This window comes from Anser cygnoides, chromosome 23 (assembly GCF_040182565.1).
Source record: "Anser cygnoides isolate HZ-2024a breed goose chromosome 23, Taihu_goose_T2T_genome, whole genome shotgun sequence".
NCBI lineage: Eukaryota > Metazoa > Chordata > Aves > Anseriformes > Anatidae > Anser > Anser cygnoides.
In genome coordinates, this window is record NC_089895.1 from 3,645,552 (window position 1) to 3,665,744 (window position 20,193).

Consider the following 20,193-nt stretch of genomic DNA (forward strand, 5'->3'; position numbering starts at 1 on the left):
GAAGTTTGTTCCTGTGGGCTCTCTCAGAGCCAGGTCAGCTTCTCCAGGTCGCGCCGTGTGCTGCATGATGCTCTGTGCTGCCCTGCAGGAGCTGGCCTGGCAGGGCTGCGCCCTCTGCTTCTCGGCATCCCACCAGGGAGGCTGCAGTCCCGTAACCCGAGGTGCCTTTAAATCCTCAGCACGCTTTCTGCAGCAGAAAGCGGGCAGTAAATGGATGTCGCCCCTTCCTGCGGTAGCAGGAGCGTCCTGGAGCAGACGCTCAAATGAGCTGGGTGGCGTTGAACACCCTTCTGTGCTCCGTGTTCCTGGGATGGCTGCTGCCAGCCCGGCAGCCAGTGCTTCCCAAAAATTCAGGTTCCTTTTCGAAAACTGAGAAGAACGCAGCCGGGGTCCCTCTTGGCCACCCACGTGCTCCAGGCAAAATCCCCCTGGCCACACGCCTGCGGCCAGACCCAGGGTCCCGCGGCTCGGGGAGGCACACGCCAGCCCCACGCCCCGCTGCTGGTGCTGGGCGCCTTTCATTTGCACACAGGTGGCTCCATGTGGCCGTCCGGCTGGGTTTTTGGAGCGTGCCAGTCTGTGTGTGTGTGCTGCGGGGGCAGGACTGCCTCGCCCATGCCACCAGCACGGAGGAGTGCGAGCGGAGCGCCCCGTGCATTCGCTGGGTGCTTTGTGGTGGTTGGAGCAAGGACGGCGATGGGGGAGCGCGAGCCTTCAGCCTTGCTTCTGGGGGCTCGGGGCAGGCGGCAGGGGCCGACGTTGTGAGCGCTCAGCGCACGCTTGCAGGGAGGCGTTTCGCTTCCTCGCAGGTCCCTGCGGATTTCACAAGCCATCCGCAGAGCGTTGGCTTCACCTGGGCAAATGCAAAGAGGTGGTGGTTTCCATGGCTGCCCGGCCTGGCTCTGGCGGCACACCCTTTTTGTGTAAGCTGGCTCCCTGGAGTCGATTGTGTTTTGGCAAACAGCTTCATAAACTCCTCCAACAATTAAACTGAAAAGGAGAAGAAAAATAAAACAAAGCACAACAACAACAACAAAAAAAGCAGCAAAACCCGTGCATTACGGAGTGAGACGGGCAAACGGGTCAGAGCAACTCCCCCCAGCAGCTCAGTCCTCGTGCCCGGAGCTGCCCCGAGCCCCCGGTGCCGGCGGGAGGCAGCCCCGGCCGCTCGCTGGACTTGGTTTTGGGAGGTGCCTGCGCTGCTCCAACCCACCGAGCTGCAGCGAGCTCACAAACACGAAGGAAAAGGTCATGTTATTAGCTTCTCTTTTTTTTCAAAGCTGCAAACATCTCCCTCTCTGGGAGGGGAGGCTGCACAGATGCCAGCTCTGATTAATTTAAATATTTACCAATCCCATTTTTTTAATTGTGTATGTTTGCGCTCTGTTTGTGTCCCATAAAATACCTGGTGTTTTGGGCGTACCCCGTTTGCAGGGTGCATGAGATCACACTGAAAAAATGCAGTGAAAAACATTTTCATGCCACGACACATCAAATAGGATTTTGAATTAAGATGAAGATTTTTTTTTTCCCCTTTATCTCTGAAGTTTGGGTGAAAGGGTTTTTCTTTTCTTAATTTATATCGAACTAAAGAGAAATCGCCCCGCAAATTCCTGTAAGAGTTGCTTCTGCCTCGTCGCGTCGGGCAGCGAAGGTGATGTCCGTGGTGGTGGGCAGGGGAACCGAGAGCAACGCGTGACCGTGGCGTGGGCACGGGGGCTTGTGGCTGCGTGCGCCCCGGAGCTGAGCTCGCTGCAGGAGCTGCTTGGGGCAGAGGCTCCTCGCGGCTTGTCGGCCTGGGATTTTGTGCGCTTTTGGCCGTGGAACCTCGCAGTGCTGTGGGAGGGAAGTCTTATTTGCGGGTTCAAGCAATGAAAGCGCTGCCGATGTTCACTCCACCTCCTGCTAATTGCTTTCCGTGCCCATTGGGTCAGTCCGATCCCAGCTGCGGCTGGGGAGGCACGGAGCTGCTCCTCGGGACAACGGAGCGTCCCCAAAGGGAGGGTGGCATCGCTGGGACCTCGACCGTGCCACCCCTCTGTGCTCTGTGACCTGCTGGCCCAAAGCTTGAGTCCTGGGCAGGGACTTTCCATTTCACTGTGCCTAAAGCTGGAGTTGGACTCGGTGAGAGTCCCGTCCGGGATACGCTGTGGTTCTGCGGAGGGCCACAGCTCAAACCTCCTGCTCTGCGCTGGGGAAGGGAAAGGAAGAGGGGAGAGGTCCGGGTGGGTGTCGGGGGGCAGCAGTTGTCCTTGCCCGGGCCATTAGCCAGGCTCTGAAATCGGACCTGTTACTTTTGAGGAATGTAGGGCAGCGGAGGAGAGATGTCATGGATGCGCACGGGGCTCTTGCCTCAGTGTCCTAGGAAAATGCCAGAGCGTGGGATGGCGAGGAGCAGTAATTACCCCACAGCTTCAGCTCCACCACTGCACTCTTTGATCACTTATTACTTTTCTATTCCTTCTGCTTCTTGCTGTAATTGTTACAAAATCTCCTTGCTTTGGGAGGGGTCCAGGACTCCAGGGCCCAATTGCATCTGCCCTGATTCAGAAAGTGGGTCATGCCGCTTGGTCTGGGAAGAAGATACTCATCTTGCTTAGCATGATATTTATTAGGAGATAGGGAAGGGAATGCAACCACGCTGTTGCCTAGAAAATTGCTCTGGGGGGGATAGCGAAGGACTTGTGAGGGCAGAGCACGGAAAGTTCTTGCACACCCGGTGCCTGCTGAAGCCGTGCCACGTTCCCGGCTCGCCCGCTTCCCTGGCAGTGAGGCGTGCTGCGGGCGGGTGGGAAGCGGGGACGAGGAGGGGACCTGTAGCCATCCTCGCCAGCTCTGATGGAGCTCTTCACCTTCCTTGGAGCGAAGGCTGGTGGGAGCACGAGGAAGGCACGGCCAGGTTTGGTTTGTGCACGAGGATGCGCTGCTCCTGGAGCTGCAAGTGAAGCCCTGACCTGGCTGGGCTTGGACGAGTGAGCAGCTCTGCTCCTGGCCCCCAAAACACGCAGCGAGCCCAGGCGCTGGGTGTGTTGGGCGACACGGTCGGAGCAAGGAGAAGGCCTGCATCCGAAGCCTAGAGCGATCTGCTCTGGTCTCTATCTCTCTCATTAAGGAAAAGAGAAGGGAGCCCGGTAGCAGCAGCGGAGGGTGACCCACCCGGCCTTGCTGCAGCAGGGTCTCCCGTAGGGACGCTGCCCCAGACCGCCCTGCTCGTGGGGGGTAGCAGAGCGCAGCCGATCCTGCCAGGCTGGCTGGGCCTGTGCTGCTGCTTGCTGTGAAATCACCCTCGGGATTATCCAAGGGAAGAACTGGCAGCTCCAGTAAGTTGGAGGGCCGGATCCCCGACTCGTTTAAATTGGCATGACTTCACTGAAGCCAACGCAACTGCGCCGATTTTACACCAGGTGAGGATCTGGCCCAGAACCTTCTGAAAGATGAAGAGGGCACAGCAGAGGTTTGATGGAGCCCAGTTACAGGCGTGGGGGCTTCTGAGTTGTCCTGGCAGGGGTGGCCACCGGGCCGTTCCCTTCTGCCCTCGGCAGCTTCACGGGGCTCCAAATTCTTGTGGTCATGGGGGAAGCCAACGTGCGGCTCCCTGGGGAGGGAGGGGATGTGTGCTGCCCAGGCTGGGGCTGTCTTCAGCCTTACCCCGTTGCCACCACGAGTTTTAATTTCTCCTAGGATGGAAGGAGAGCCTCCACTTCAGCCAGGTGTCCGCGTAGCAGACGCCTGCTCCGTTGGGCAGCGTTGAGCACGTGCGGCCAGAAATTGTGGGTTCCCGGCGTGGCATGCCAGTGTTGTTTTCCCAGCTCCTCACCTCGTTCTCGGGGCGTTATGGGGTGTGTAAGGAGGTACATCCCGCCGTGTTTGTAGAGGTTGTTTGCTGCAGCAGCAGGCTCTGTGCGGGGATGTGCAGAATTCCCTCCAGCCCCCGGCGCGCACTCACATCCGGGGTGGATCTGGACGGTGCTTTGGCAACTCCCGGTGCAGCAGCAGAGGGCCGGAAGTGAAGAAGGGATAAAATATCCAGCTGAAACTGCTGTAGGATGTAATTACCTGAGCTGGAAGGGGGCCAGGACAGCAGGTATCGTGGATCATCTGCCGGTGGTATCAGAAGCGGCCGGCGTCGCGGGAGCGGTGGTCAGGACGGAGGAGTGACGTGGTTGGAGCGAGGGACGGCACCGCTCCCGCGGGGCTGCCTCCGTGGGCATGCAGCGTAACGGCTTTTGAAGTCACTTGGCGTTTGTTTCCATGGCTGTTCCGTGCACGTACCATGGTACCCACGAAATGCTCTTGGGGAACGGCAGTCCATGGATGGATGGCCCTGTCCTGACGCTCGTTCGAATGCTCCTACTTTTCCATTTAAATTAAGAGAGGAAAAAAAAAAAACTTAAGGAAAAAAATACAAAAAAAAAAAACCAACAACAAAGGAAATTGACTTCCCAAAAATTGCACTAAGCTAACATTTGAGGCCTGGCACAAATCCATCTCAGCCAGGAAACTCCGAATTAACCAGTGCGTTCCCACGCGGCCGGGAGGGCGCGCACGGGCCGGAGCTTTGCACGGCAGGGGCTTGGGGCTGAGAGCCCCCAGCCCGCTTGGGGCACGCAGCAGAAGCTGTTCTCGTGCTCCTCCAGCCACGCCGACCGCGTCCTCTCGGTGCACGGCAGCCGATGCCGGCACCTGACCAGGGCGCGTTGCACCAGGACTTTCCCCGTGGGCTCCACGTTGGTGCGGCAGGGGCAGGGCGATGCAGCAGGCACCCGCGAGCTGCTGCTGAGGCCGCTGGAGAACTTCCACCCGGGCTGCAAGCGAGGACGAGGTTGACAATTCTTCATCTCCAACTTGCGCGTGACGCAGCGAGGCATAAATCACCGTGACTGACTGACGCCGTCGGGTCAGGTTAGAGGGGAAGGCAGGGAAGCGCCGGCCAGGCCGGGGGGCAGCGCTGGGGCTGGGCGAGCCGCGGCCCCGCGGGTCACGGGAAGAGGCCGGAGCAGAAATAACGCCCGGTGCGGCGGGTCAGAGGTGGCCGGAGCTGGCAGGGCTGCGGGAGGCTTGCAAAACACCTGCTGTGTGCTCCTCGCCTCGGGCCCGTGCTGTCGGTCCCGCGTGTCTGCGAGGGCTCGTTTCGCTCTCCGGTTTGGGAAGGGAAATTTGGGAAGGGAAAGGGCCGGGCCCTGGGCACGCTGCGGGCACGGTGGGGCTGCCGGCCCCTTCTGCCGTGGATCTTCACGGCTTTGGGGTGCTGCAGGCAGAGGGCTTCGTGTCGGAGCTGTGATAGCATCTGATTTCAGACGCTGGGGGAGGTAGGGATGTGTTAAGGCTGAAAATATTTACAGGTTTTGAAGTTGAAACGCAAACAGGAAAAGCCCTTTAAAAAGTGAGTGTAGTGGATATTCAAAACAGGGATTGCCATGGAAACGCCACAATATTTGCTTAAATTGACACAAAGGTTGCTGGTTGCAGGGTTCTGACTTCTTTGGCTCCATTTTCTTTGGCCCGACACCTATCACAAATTGATCTCAACAACCCTCTTTTGTTTTGCTTCTTTTATTTTTGTCTGATGGAAGCTTAAAAAAAAAAACAACACACCACCACCACCAAAACCCTCCAGTGTAGAGATCCCACCTCCCAGAAGAGTCTGAAGCTTCCGAGCTTCTGTCAAATGTTGGAGCTGGGACGGGGTTTAATTTTGTAAGTAAGGTAAAAGTTCTTGTTCTCTTAATCTCTGTATTTATCCATTTCCTCCAACGCAGGAAATGGAAGGGAATTGTCTTAACTGTCTAGGGAGCACGGGGAGAAGAGTGAAACCTGTTGCAGAGGTGGGAGCGTACGTCCGAGGAGAGCGCGAAGGGGGAAGCGGGACTTGTGCGGGCCAGCTCGTGGACCGAAATTTGTGAGATTTAGCTCTGGTTCCCAAATCTGCCTCGCGTTTGCCAAGCGACCTTTGACAAGTCACTTAATTACCGTGTGCCTCGCTAAACTGGAAATAAGGACTCCTCCTTTGTCTGGTGCGGTTGTTTGTAATGTGTTCGGGGGGCACGTGGGGCTGATGGCAGAGCTCTCTCCTACCCGTGGCTGTGACACGAAGGCGATCCCCCCACGAAGGAGGGGGGCATGTTCCACCTCCGTGTTCCATGGGGAATTTACTCGTGTTCCCCGGCCGGCGCGGGGGGAAGCTGCTCAGTAAGTGGCTTAGCGCTGCTGCTGCTGCCACTGCTCGACCCGGATTTCTGTCCGGGGAAAGTCGGAGCCTGCGGCCCACCTGGCGGGCACCTCGCGGTCACCCGGGGGTTGTGCCGTGACCTCTGAGCTGCCAGCAAAAGGGCACGGGGCTGAGATGTGTCGGGCAGGGTGTGCGACGCCTTGCCCTGCCGGCCGGCTGTGTGTGACCCAGGGCTGAGGTCTGTGGGAGGCTGTGGCATTCGGCGTCATTGCTCGTGATTCACCTGAGCTCTTCTGCTGCTCAGCAGGGAATATTCATTTCCTTTTTGAACCTCTCCTCAGGGCAAAGAGACTTCACCAAGTGAAGGGAAGCCATCAAATTCACCCCGTCTTCACCTGAGACCACCTCCCAAACAAAGACCCTGACTCCTCTCCCGGCTTTGTACACTGGAATGGACCTTGAAGCCTGTGACTTCTCAATGCAAGGTACGGGCTCTGTTCTGTGATCAACTCTGAAGTAGGACTGGAGTGGGTTTTGCTCTCCAGAGCCTCCACTCAAGTCCCTGGGGAATCTGGGGCCGATAAAGTTTAGAAGAAATACTGAAAGTCAGTGTTTGGGTCACAGATGCGTGACGGGGTCTTGGTTTGTCGTGGGCTGGCTTACGAGCAGCCCCTGGCCTTGCTGCCCATCTCCGCCCGGACAGAGGCACCCCCCGACACAGCAAAATGCTGGTTTGAATAACTGCCTCCCGTAGCCACCTTCTTCCAAATGAGCTGGTGTGCAGCGTTAACAATTAGCTAAACGGTGTGCCAGAGCAGGCTGGCACGGGAGTCCCCCGGGTAAGTATTGTGTGGGATGGTTTCTGATTGACTCGTCTCGCGAAAGAAGAGGAGTTTGAGAATGTCTGTGGTCACGGTGGGAAACTCAAAAGGGTTGTGTGGGGGTGGGACTCTGTGTTTCTAAAAGCCATTTTACTTTCTTCACTGCTTGGCTCCCATCGCGGCTTCTCTACAAAGAAAGGTACGGCAAAACATGGCCTGGAAGAAAGCAGCTGTAGGATAACAACGGGGGATAATGCTTCTTTCCAATGCTTTGAGGGTTTGGGAGGTACCCGGTGGCACTGCCACGCTGCTCCAGATGGAAGGGGCTGAGGATCCTGGCTGTGCCTGGGCTGTGTGTGATGTTAGGTCTGATCTAGATGATCTTTAAGGTCCCTTCCAACCCAGACCGTTCTATGATCCTGTGATCTGCAGGGGTAGAGGTTTTATTAGGGGGTACCTGCATACTGTGTCGGCACCACTGAAGGATGATGGTGTCTCAAAGAAGATCAGCAACCCCAAGTGCCTGTGGGGATTGTTTATCACTGTGTTCCTCTGATATTGCTGCTGTGCCGTAAATGGTACCTGGGCGAAGCGGTGTGTCCAGGGCCGTGGTGAGTCACAAACACGGCTGAGACCTGGGCTGGAAGGATCGGGGTGGAGGAGCTGCGTTGGCTCAGCAGGAGGGAAGAGGGGAGAAGTCATGGAGCTAAGATGTAGGTCTGGGGCTTCTCTGGCAGCTCTCCCTGTCCGTCCCTGGCCGTGTGCGACATGGGGGAATTTACTCATGTTCCAAATGTCCTACCATAAAGAGCAACAGCCGTGATCCTCTAAGGCTCAGCAGGGCTTAGCGCTTGCGACGTGTTCAGAGCCTACAGAACCGAGTGCTTTCAGCAAACCTGCCAGTAAATAAAGCGTGCCTCAGGAAGGGATATGGGTGAGCTGTGCCTTTCCACACCTTCCTCGTGCTGAAACTCCTCCAGGGTCTGGCATGCTTTATTTGGACAGCTTGGTTTTGAACTATTAATGTAGGGAACTCTGGCTTTTATCCCTCTGTAAGCCACTCTAGTGCCTGTGTCCCCTTTTAGAGCAGTGGCATGTGCCCTCCCTGGCCTCCAGAGGCGAGAGAGCTTCCCAGATCAGAGCTCTGCCCAAGGGGATGGGGTGCTGGACCACAGGGAGCCTTGATGGTTTTATGAAATAAGATATAATTTTCCAGGTTGACTACAGCAGGTGAGTTTTTCATCATACATTGTTATGTGCCTCTCCAGGGAGGCCCCACATCCAGGGGGAAGAACTGCTGAGGAAGTTGCTGCATGGGCTCAGGGTCTGTTGACCTTCTCACTGCTTTCTGCTGGGAAAGCTCCTGGTATTGAAAGCCCTGTGTGTCCATCTGGCATGGGCCTGGGGTGAGCAGCCCCTCTGGGACAGGAGATGAGGGAAGGGGACTGGTACATCAGCAATTCCTTCAGTGAACCTTAAGATTCGGGTTATTGTGGATCAGTAATCCCTTGCGACGTTTGCCTTCTCCTAGCAGCTCCTGGGTGCTTTGTCTGTGTGCATTTGGGTCCTTCTGGGGCTGCTTTCTGGGGGACAGAAGCTCATTAGAGACAACAGAAATATTTCCCTTAGCTCCAGCTGTTTTCCGAGGTTCCCCTGCTTCTACAGGCATCACTCCAGTGAAGGGAGATGCGTTTAGCCTTTCAGGCATGTGGCTTTGTGATTGTTCGTGCTCTGGACCAGAAATCCCAGTGTTCCAGTCTTCAGCCCCGGAGCAAGCTATATGGCTTCTACTTTCAAAACAAGCTCAATGTACTTTGGGCTACAGAGGCTGCTTGCACGTTCTCCAGAGCCCATCCCTAGGCTGTGCTTGCTGTTTCACTTTCTGTTTATAAGCACACACTGCTCAGTCCTACAGCTGTAGGGGTTGGAGGGTTTTTCTTGTTCAGTTGATGAAGGGTAGCCTTTTACGCAGGAAAAAATGTAGATAAGTACATGGAAAAGTGATTAGAAATACCTGCTTTATCTCTCTTTGAATTTGCAAAACGTTTCCCCACGCTTCAACCCTACAGTAAACCTAAATTTGGGGGGTTAGCTTGGGCTGAGGGCGTTGGTGTTGCTGGGCCGGGAGGTGGGAGCGCTGCCTTCCCTCCGAGCTGCAGCGGGGCCCGGCCCGCATGGCTCCGATCGGAGCTGGGCTGGGGAGCACGAAACAGCCTTGCAAAATCCTTGTGGAAATTTACCCGCCTGCGTACGAAATCAACTCGCCTGCCTTTGCCAGGAGGAGTTTAGCTTGCCCATTAAAATATACATCTATTTATGTATTACTTGTTCTGTGAGAGAAAATTTTCCCAGGCAGTTACAAAACTCAGTCTAGACTGCAACGTGTGGCACCTGGCGGTAACACGCCATGTACAGAGATCTCAGCGTGGCGTCTGCCGTAGCGCCCTGGTTGGAGCTCACAGCGCCCACCTGGATCGTGGCGAGGACTTTCCATCTCCAGTGCGCTCACTGGAGAGAGGTCTGGCCCGGTTCCTGCCCGCGCCGCTGTGAACGGGGCTCTGCCCTGCCCGCTCCCAGCCCACGGAGCCAGGCAGGTATTTTTGGGGTGCCTGTGCTCAGCTGGAGCTCGTGGCCCACCAGGGCTGCAGGCGGCGGTGCCCGGGCAGAGCGCGTCCGGCGTGGCGGAGGGGAGGGAAGATGCTAAAAGCCTGCCTGGGATAAGAGCGGGGTTGTCACATCCATCTGCTCAGGCCCTGACGAGCAGCTGATCCATATTGTTAACATATTGCCTGCCATATGGGCTAGCTCAGCTCTCCAGGAACGCTTGGGAGACCTGACCTCTAGTGTGACAAGACGTGAGCGTGAAGGACGGGTTGACAACAGCCCTTGGGTCTCGGAGTGTGAAACCGTGTCCCAGCCGCTTCCGCCGCCCTTCCCTGCGCACGCCGCGTCTCTCCCTCTTTTCTCTCTCCGAGGGTTTTCTCCTCCCTCCCCTGTTTTCCGCATCCCTGGTCTGCACTAGATCAATGACCTTCACTCGTAACCAGACTGGACAGTTCTGACTCCCTCCCCCGGGCCTTCGATCAGATGTTTGGTTGGCGGCTGTGGAAAGCTGAATGGGGGAAGTCAAAGGCGGGGAAGGAGGATGGTGTGCTCGGCAGGCCGTGTCCCCACCGTGTCTGCTCTGGGAGTGGGACAGGGGCCTGATCCTGTAGGGTCCTTAGCACCGCCTGCTCACGGGGAGGCTGGTGCAGCCTCTAAATGGAGGGCTGGGTCCGGCAGAGGCATCTGCATAGACTGGAAAGGCTCAGGGCAGCGCCTGATTTTGTACCACCGCCATCCACAGGAGGGGCGGCGGTGCAGAAACTCCTGAGGTTTTCCTGCACAGTGAGGGATTCAGCCGGGCAGGATTCGGCCCCGCTGCTGGAGGAGCTCTGAGCACAGGGGCTGCGGTGCAGCGAGCACGGAGCTCACGTGTGTGGGTACGTGCAGCGGCTTAGCCCTAAAGAAGCCCGGTGCTTAAGTGAGGGCTGACAGCTGCCTGTCACACAGCACAGCAGTCTGCTCCAAAAGTCGGGTGGAAAAAGGATGTTCGGTACCGGGGAGATGGGGCCAGGCCTTGGTGCGCTCAGACCTTGCTTTCACCGCCACCGTCAGTTGTTCTTCTGGCTTCGTGGTGTGGGCTCCTGGAGCTGCTGCTGATGGAGGTGGCCGTTTCTTTCTCAAGGCTTCTGCCTTCACACTTGAGCTTTATGGAGATTACATCCTGGCACTATTAAAGCAAGCACAAGTTTTGACGTAAACAGTCAGGATTTCAGCCCTGGTTCCTCAGAAGAGGATCGGGATGTTTCTCAATCTTTCTTACCCATCGGCTCAGTCATACCTGCGGGCACGAGGTGTCTTCTAGTCTGCCAAGAAAGGGCTGCCTTCTTTTTAAACTCCTGTCCTGCGGAAGTGAGTGTCTTCAAAAAGGTGGTGATCTCGCTCTGCTGTTCTTTATAAAGGTTTTAGGCTGTTTTAGGTGCTTTTGCCGCTTTCCTTCCCCATCCATCTGCAGTTGCAATGAGCACTGACAGTGTTTGTTTGTAGAGAGGAGCCCACTGAGGTATTGCAAAATAAAAACATGGCGATGAGTCTTGGTTTATTTACTCAAGCTTCAGTGATGTAACAAACCTGATTTTATGCTAATAATGACTCAGAAGCAGAGCTGGGAGGAGAAGCCAGATCTCCTCATTCCTTACACCATCTGACAGCATTTCTTCCTACCCTCACCAAATCCCCCAGCAGGTCTCGCGGGTGGGATGCAGGCAGCAGTTCTGCGGCACCCTGGCGAAACAGCTAGCTCAAAGAAAAGATGATGGGTGCTCCGCCAGGTTGTAGGGCTCCACTGAACATTTAGGAACGTGTCTGGCTGTGCAGGCACTGTGTGTGGGGCCGCCTGTCCCCCAGCTGTCCAGCGAGAGCCAACGGGGCACTGACCCGCCGGGGTTCCTCAAGGAGAACCGGTTGGAAAGCACTTGGAGCAATCAGTGCTAAGCATGCGAGTGAGTGAGTGTTCAAGGGAAATGCATGTTCAAAATGTGGTTCCTGGAAATCTGTTGATAAAACGAAAAAAAAAATGTGAGAAATGAACAAATATTGTACAGTGAACGTGATCGGTTCTCTGACGTCTTCCACTGGGGCTCGTTCCAGAGCCGGCGCTCAGCCCACGGGGCGGTGCTGCAGGTGAGGCTTATCTCATGCTGGAGTTGAATATGGAAAGGCTGTTCTAGCATATTGCCTCTGACAAATTATGTATTAATGCTGGGGCTTTTTTTTTGTTGTTGCTGCAGTTATATATTAACCATTAAGAGCCACAGGTAAGCCATCTGCTGATGTGAAGCAGCAGAGCTGCAATTTCAGCCAGCAGAGGTATCCTGGTTTTTGCCAGGGCAGTTTGCGATCTGCCTCAGTGTCTGTCTTGGGATTCTTGCTGAGTTTGGCTTAGCTGTACGTTAATAGGATGTACAAGAGAAAAGAGGAGAGGACAAACTAAGGTGAGTTTGAAAGTAAAATGAGCAAACAATATTGCTAGCCTTGTCCTTTCAGAAGTCAAAAGCTGCTCCCCTCCTCCCCCCAGTTATAAGGCTCCGTAATGCCGAGGTTTCTGTGTTTGGGATGTGCAGAGATCCCACTTCAGGTTGCTGTGCCCTGCTGCGCATCCATGCCGTGGCCCTGGCAGAGCTGCCTCCTGCCCCCGTCCCAGCTGCAGAGAGAGCAGGGAGCACCCCAGGACCCCACCACATCAGGCACCCAGGCTTTCTCTTCGAGCCCGGCTGTGCTACCTGTCCTCCCCTTACCCCGTCCTCTTCTCCCTCGTTCCCCAGTGCCTCTTTTTATGGGCTTACAGAAAGGAGAGGAGATTTTTCTTTCCCTCGTTTGCTTCACTCCATCGCTCCCATCTGTTCACCCAGGCCCTCAGCCCCTCGTTTTGCCGGAGTCCTGTGGCTCTGGGCTCTCTGGGATGCTCTCCTGGGCAAGGCTGGTGTGGGAAGGAGGTCTGGCTCACAGGCCAGCGCGTGCAGTGGGGGCAATGCGCCTCTTCAAATTAATCAGTTTTCTCCTCCAGAAATGCTAATGGGGGAAAAGCAATTAAAGCAGCCTGTTTTTTATTAAGTAATCTGTGTTAAGAGCTTGTAATGAAGTTTAGTGCCGTTGTGACTCGATATTTCAGCTTCACCGGTTTGAGTCAAAACAATCCAAAGTGGGAAGGGAGTGAGGAGGTGAGCTGCCCCCAGCACCGCTCGCACCCACTGCTGCAGCTCAGCCTCGCAGGCATAAAGCACGGGGACCCCTTCCTCCTCCTCCTGTCCTGCCTGGGAGGGCTGCAGTGTGTGGGAAAGGGGGCTTGAGAACATGCATCTGTGAACTGGATGGCTTCGTCTAGTTTAAAACACGTTCTTAAATCGGGGGTGGCTTTGGCCCCTCGGAATATCCTGGCCTCTTTTCTCAGGGTAATTACAACCACCAAGCTTTCCGTAGGGAGCGATGAGCGGAGGTATGATAGCCAGGGGCAGAGGGGAGGGCACAGCAGGGGGACTTGTGTCCAGCCGGGTGCCTCTGAGCAGGTTCCTGAAGCTCTTCCAACACCTGGAAAAGTTTCACCTGCACAGGGTGAGGGGATGGCGTGTGCCAGCCCTGTCCTCGCACCTCCGGGCCTCTGCTCCCTCCCTCGGAGCAGCACGTCCCCGTGCCCAGGGCAGCAACCTGCTGGGCGCGAGCAGCACTGGAGGCAGCCCGTCTCCTCCTCCTCATCTTCCTCCCGTCCCAGGAGGAGGCAGGAGGAAAAAGGGACAGTGTCTCTTTAAACAACTCCATGCCAAGCCTCTGCCGTCCTGTTTTATCTGAAGTCCAACCGCATGTTGTTCCAGGGCCGATCCGCTTTAGCTAATTAATAATCTGACAGGAGCCACCCAAGGGATTAGCTGCTGAGACGAGCTAGACCAAACCCCCAGCAAATGAGCCCCGCGCTCCCCGGGGACTCGGAGGTGACTTTGGGGGGCAGGGGGCCGCACCACGTGCGGGAGGGTGGCGAGGCCCTGAAGGGGATTTATGGCATCTGGGAGGGCGAAGGGGGAGGCGAGGGGTTACAATTTATGAGACGTAAACTAATAAATCAGTTAGTTGAGGAGGGGAGAGGGGGAGCACCAAATTAAAAGATAACGCCTTAAAGGAGCAGCGTGGGCTGGTGGCGCTCCCTGGGGCAGGGGTGCCAGGAGGGCTCTCGGGGCAGACCCCTCGTGGCTTCCTCTGCACTGGGTGCTTGGGAGAGAGGAAGAGGGAAACCGCCAGGCAAAGGTGAAATGGCGCTGGTGGGACTGAGCGGGAGAGAGGCGGAGAGACGCAGCCTGGCACAGCTCGTGCCCGCGGCTGGTGGCTCGGCTTTTGTGGCAGAGGCAGCGACACGAAGGGGAGCACGAGGCCACCGCTTGGGATCCCAGAGGACAGGGCTCTGGCGGCTGCGGTGCCCCTGGCCTGGAGGAGTAGGCAGGTATGGGACTCCTGGTGTTCCCGTGCACGAACCCATGTGGGTGGCTTCCAGCCTTGTTCACGGCTCGAGTGCCCTGCTGCCGTGTCCTTCACCTCCTGGTTCCCTGCCTGCTCAACGCCGTTAGCGCAGGGGAGTGCTCGGAGCAGCACGAGCTGCTCTTAGGAGAGCTCTCTGAAGACAGAAAGCGACACGTTGGCTTCTCCAGATTTGCTTCTTCAGTGACTCTTCTGGCAGTGACCAGGTTTGGAGTTTCCTCCCGAGGCAAGAGTTGGGTTTTGTTCCGGAGGCTCGCGGAGGCCTGGGACGTACTGAAGGTGTGCTTCAGGTGCTCCTGGTCCTCGCTCCAGGAGCCACGTGTCTGCTGGGTGGGGTGGTGGCCACGGGTGTAGTGTTTTCCCCTGCCTCTTGCAGTGAGCTGTCCCACAGCTGTTCTGCCCGTTGTTTTTCCATACTGGTCTCTTCCAGCACCATGAAGCCTCTCCTGGGCTGAGGAGGCTTCTCCTGAGTGCGTGCCCAGGCCTCCACTCTCTCCTGGGGCTGCTCTAATGCAAAAGGCAGTGTACGGTGGGGTTTCCAAAAGCCGCCTTAGGGAGATCTGTAATCCCTGCACCAGGACGGTGCCAGACATAAGGTAATGGAGAGGGACCTGGGCGAGGTCTCCCTGCAGACCCAGAGCGAGCCTCCAAACCCTCGCCAAAGGCCCAGCTTTCGGCATTGCTCCAGGGGGGAGACTCCTTTCTCTCCTCCCTCCCCACTTCCTCTGGAGCAGCCCCAGGGCAGCAGGGCCCCTGCCCAGGGCCAGCAGCGAGGCTGCGGATGCGGAGCAGCCCCAGGAGCCGGGCGAGCTCCTCCTGCCGCACCCCAACCCTCAGCACCCCGGGGCCTGAAGCCAGCCCGGCCCCGCGGGCGGCCCGGTGTGAGCAGCTCCGCGGTGGGCGCTGGGGAACGCCTCTGCTGACGGGGTCCTGAGCTCCTGTGGGAGCTGCCCTGGGGGAGCGCGGCATTGAGCCTGCACATTGCTCTGCCGGTGGGGCGACTGCATTAAGCAAACCAAACTCCTCTGACTTCTTCTTTTACATATCTCCATCTCGAGAGCTATCTCACAGGGTCCCCGGCGCAGGCGGGCTGGGGCTGCTGCGTGCTGGGAGCTCGGCGAGCCCGGGGGTGCTGGCCCCCATGGAGCTGCGCTGGGATGCTGAGCCACCTGGGCTGCCGGAGCGGTCCACAGCCATCAGAAACCTCTCCGTGCCCTCCTGCTGGTGCTACACATCCTCATCCTCCCTGCTGGGGCTGAGGCGTGCGGTGGGAGCGTGCGGGGAGGCTCCTCCGGAGGCTGGGCTGGCAGTCGCGCCGTCGCAGGCTCTCATGCACACAGCCGCGGTTTGGCCTCCCTCCTGCAAAGCTGCCAGTGGCCCACGCTGCCTCCTGACCAACATCATTAGTGCGGGTATTTATATTTCATTAACAACATTAAGCCAAAATGGTATTAAAAGCAACACCAATGATAAATAGCTTATTAATAAACAGGGAATCGGCTGCACCACGCGCAAATTCAATCCCTTCCGAAACGTGTCTCCTACCACTAAAACCAGCCACTTAACTCCTGCCCTCCTGGAGAAAATTGAAGGAGGCTTTAGGGGAGGGTGGGATGCTTTAGGGGTCCCAGCAAGTGTCTTATCATTGATTTTGCTGTCCTAAGCCCTCTCTCCCCACGATCACAGCCCTCTCCGTGCCGCGGGCAGTGCCCACAGCAGCGCGTGGCACGGACTCCCTCGCCTGCACCAGGCGCAGTCTGTCGCTGTGACCTCTGAGGACAGCCAGCCCCGTCCTTACTGTTCCCCGTGTGTTTATCCTAGGGATTAAGAATGTTAAAAATGTGGCTTTTCATGTAAGCTTGTCAATCAGTTTATTTTTATTTTTTTGTTTTTGTTTGCCCCCAACTCATTACGCTCTGAAATGACTTCCCATGCTCCTGCCCCACCCTAAGTACAAAGGCTCTTTTATTGCTCTTCCTGCTCCTTCTTTCAGCAGTAAATTAATTGCATCAGAAACTTGGATGGCTTTGGAGTCTGAGGCCCCTCTCACACCACTTCTGGGTTTCTCGGAGGAGAGGTTCCCCTCGCCAAACACGGTGCCTGCATTTTCCCAGCAGGGAGGATGTGGAGCAGGGCTTTGCTGTGCTCGCTCCAGCTGTGCAGCACAATTCACTGCCTCCCTTGCACCTGGACACGAGGGTCCCCTGTTCCCCGTTCTGTGGGGTCAGCACCACGCACATGCAGCTCCCAAATACCAGGGTAGCTCTCCAGGTGGTCACGCTCATCTGTATTGCTCTGGCTGCATGCACCGCGCTGGCTTGGGCTGCAGCGGCTGCAGGTGTAACACGGTGACTGTGCTCGCCCTGCTGCGGGCTGGCTTGCTTACCTTTCAGTTTGTGTCGCGCGAGGGCTTTACACGGAAGGTGAGACCTCTGTCCTAGCCTGACCACGTCTGAATGTCACCTTGCTCGTAACCGGCGCGGCGTTAGGCTTCGTTTTCTGCACTTACGTTCCTAGCTCTAAGCACAGTGGTGATCCTGAATTCAGGATTTGAGGTGCAATTGGAATTTTTCTGCCTCCTCCTCTTCTAGTCCTTGGTCCCTCTGTTAGAGGCTGGGCACAGGTGGGCTGGGGACGGAGCACAGGATTGCGGAGCAGGCTGGATTCATCTCCGTGACCTGTGCATTCAAGTGCTCCTACAAGGAGGAGAGCAACTGAGCTACAAAGGGGGATCTGTCTATTTTTTTATCAGTTGTTTGCATGTCACCGTGTCATGGATTACATGCGTCCTGGTCAGCTAACTGTGAATGGGGTATCCCCACAGAGTCGTGTGAGAGAGGGAGCTCCGAGCCCCCTGCCCCAGGCCCAGCACATCCTCCCGGGCTCTGTCCTTTACCCGCACGAGCGGAGACACTCAGGTAGTCAGAGCAGCGAGGGGAGAGAAAGCAGGCATCGAGATAATCGTGATTTCCCCAGGGCCGTGTAGGGACTCGGAGGCTGATACCCAGCAGCATCTCTTCTGTCTCGCTCCTGCTGCAGCGTCGAGGACAAGCGCAGGAGCTGCCTCCCTCTGGTCCCCTCGTCCCGGGGAGATGGCCGGGCAGGGCCACCGCCCGCTGGGCTAGGAGGGAGGAGCGGCTGCGTGCGGCTGTATTTTGGGGTTCGGAAGGGCCCCGGGAGTGGGAGGTGGGCACAGCACGGTGTGAACCTCTCCTCTGGGAGCGGGTAGGGCATGGCCCGGCAGCCTGGGGCTGCTGCAAGCGCCTTTGCTGTCCCCTGGGGAGATCATCATGCTGACCTCCCCTGCCCTGCAGGAGCTGATGTGCACCACTGCCTCGGGTACGGGTGGTGCTGGGGGGTGTCCGGGGCAGCCTCCCCAGGGTCCTGCTGCAGGGGTGGGGAGCTGCTCAGCACCCCAGCTCCCAAACCGTCGCGCTCAGCGCCCTCCCCTAGCAGTTTCCCCAGCCCCACGAGCTGCCTGTTCCATTGCAGCTCTGTGGAGCGTCTTCCCTTGAAAGGAATTTTAATCAAACTTGACTGAGGAGTTCTGAAAAACACGAGGAAGTAATTAGAAATATGAATTTACAGCCTGCTGGAGTACCTCCCTCTGTTTCCCTCTCGCTGCATAACGCCTGTGTTTACCCACGTTTCCTACCGTTACCGGTCTCATTCTTCAAGCCCTCCTCCACTCCACCACCTCGGTCCAAACCCCGTCTGTCAGATTTGTGACCCTCGGAGAGAAGGTGGAGCCAGCTCTGCGGGAAGGCTGCGGCCCTCGCCTTCTCCTGCGAGGCAGTAAGAAGCCAGCAGGACAGTCCCAGGAGGAAGTTGCAGGTTCCCTGAAGGAAATTGGCTGGAACAGCCTCCCTGATTGTCTGTGATTTCCCAGCTAGATAGGCCCCAGGGGAAGGGGTAGGCTGGAGCAGGGTGGAATCAGCCTGGAAATGAGGATGGGCTGGATGCTTCCTCCACGAGGTGGTATTTTCTGCTTCACGCTCTTCACAAGGGTCTTTTGGGGTTCTCACGTGTGAAAGCTTTATCCTGCGAAGGCATCGAGCTTGGACGAGCGTGGGCTCCATACCCAGCTCCCAAGGCAGGTCACGTACCCAGTGCCATTCATGGGTCACACCGCAGTGCCGTTGTCTCTGCCCCCTGGTTCCAGTTTGTGTCCTCCTCCTCTTGTCCTGCGAGGGCACGTGGTGAGTCCTGGGGTCGCCCGTACAGACAGGAGAGCTCTCAGCTCTGCTCAGCGCACCCCACGGCTGCGAGCCCTTCGCAGAAGGGAGAGCGAGGAGAGCTGCGTGGGTGAGGCTCCAAACCCCGTCCAGTCGCCTTGGGCAGGAATTAAGGGGCGAGGTGTGAGCGGTGTGTGGGGGCAGCAGGAGAGCTAACCCGCTCCGGCACTGTTCCTCCTCGTCTTTATCTTGCTTTCTTCTTAAAGCAGCAGAAGAAACAGCTGGCGAGATGGTGGGGGCCTGGGGACGTGGCTCTGTTTAGACAGTTGCCAGCCTGCACAGGGATTAGGAATTTAGCAGTGGAATTTAGCAGAAATGGGCAAATTAGATGCTTTGTCTGGACGACCCTTCAGCGGGTTAACAAACGAGCTTCTAACCTGTAACTCCTTTCCTTTTTTTGAGGGTTAGGCCCTAGGAATGATTTGTTTTCCTTGGCCCTAAAAGGGGCTAGAGGGCCAGCCGCTGCGGTGCCCACGGGGAGGCATCCCCATCTCTCTGCCCGGCGTGGGCTTGGGCTGATCAGGGGGGCCTGGAGCCCCTGGGGTGCCTGAGTCTGATCCTCATTTCGCTGGCAGGGCTCTCGTCTTCCTGACAGCAAAAAGAAACCGATCCCAAACGCCGTCCCCAAATCTGCTATCAAAGAGGCTGCTACTGCGGCCTTACCCCGGGCTGTTTGGTAAGAAGGAGAGAAGGGGGAGTATCATAAGTACTCCCTCGGGATCCCCTCTTACACTCTCATTTTCCTGTAACCACTTTGTTTTTTTGGCTAATTAAAGACTCTGAGCAGTTTTCAGCCTGTGGGGTTTCTTTTATTTGGATCCTTAGCAATTAACTTTTTTTTTACTGAGCAAAGTTTTGACAGAGCTGGGTAGGAGCTGGGGCCCACGTCTTGGTTTAAACTTTCAGGTCTGTTCTCCGCAGCCTCGTGAATCCGAGCCCTTTCCTGTCCCTTCAGCGGCCCAGCGCCGCTTTCTCTTCCTCCACGGATAGATCTCAGTCCCATCCACTGCCTTTGTGCTTGCTTCTCTGCCTTCACACTCCCCAAGCCTTTTTGGGGACCCAGAAGCCTTTTTGCCCCATCCTCTGTGGGCAGGGAGCCCTGTTTGTTCCAAGGTGGCTTCCCTCTGCGCAGCGCTTTTCCCAGGACCAGTCCCGTGGGGTGGGAAGGACCCGAGCCGCAGGAGGAGCCCGGCCGCGCGCGGCTGTGCCGGGGGGTCTCAGGGTGCTCACGGGCTTCACAACCTCGTGCCTCGAGCCCTTGGGAGCCCCGCGACCCGCCGAGCCCCCCCCGAGGCACGCAGCCGGTAACAAGCGTCGGATGCGTTTGCTACCCCAAGGGCTGGGGCTTTTCACCGTTGTTATTTTCCCTGCGAGCTGTTCCCTTTGCTGCCACGCAGCGTAGGCAGCTGCCCCTCTCCGCAAGGAGCGTGGGCACCGAAGCGCCGCCCCGTCCTGGGGCTGCTTGCGCCCCCTCGCCCCCCCTCGCCCCCCAGCCCCGCTCCCTGCGGGGAGCGTGCCCACGCCGGCGCGGCGTGGGGCGGGCGTGCACGAGCGTCGGCTTGCTGGGCGGGCGCACCTGCAGCGCGTGCACGCACACGCAGGCACCAGCGGTGGTGTGGGCACTGCCGTGCCCGCTGCCCTCGGCCCCTGCTTTTGCGTGCCATCGTGCCTCCTGTCCGTCCAGCTGTCCGTCCTCCCGTCCGTCGGGTCCTCCTGTGCACATGGTCCACACGAGGCAAAGCCAGCAGCAGCTTCTTCAACGTGCAGGAATCTGCATAAACTTTTTTTTAATGTTTTTTTTTTTTTTCCCCAAAGGGGAAAATAACAGCTGTTTGCTGCTTAAAAAAAAATCACTACCACCACAAAACGCAGCCCTCCCTAACCCGCGTTGGTGCATTACACC

At 57.2% G+C, this 20,193-nt stretch overlaps 1 protein-coding gene across 8 annotated transcripts in view; it reads left to right on the forward strand.

Annotated features, from left to right (window-relative positions):
• CASZ1 (castor zinc finger 1) overlaps positions 1-20,193 on the forward strand; it is a 279,324-nt gene that overhangs the window by 122,397 nt on the left and 136,734 nt on the right. For 6 of the 8 annotated variants that reach the window (XM_066982071.1, XM_066982072.1, XM_066982074.1 and 3 more), the window contains one exon: positions 6,511-6,654. The gene's annotated coding sequence lies outside the window, so the exon portion shown is untranslated. Of the gene's footprint in view, positions 1-1,760; positions 4,903-4,960; positions 5,707-6,510; positions 6,655-20,193 lie in introns of those variants that run through there. The other 2 variants (XM_066982076.1, XM_066982075.1) reach the window with 2 other exon arrangements.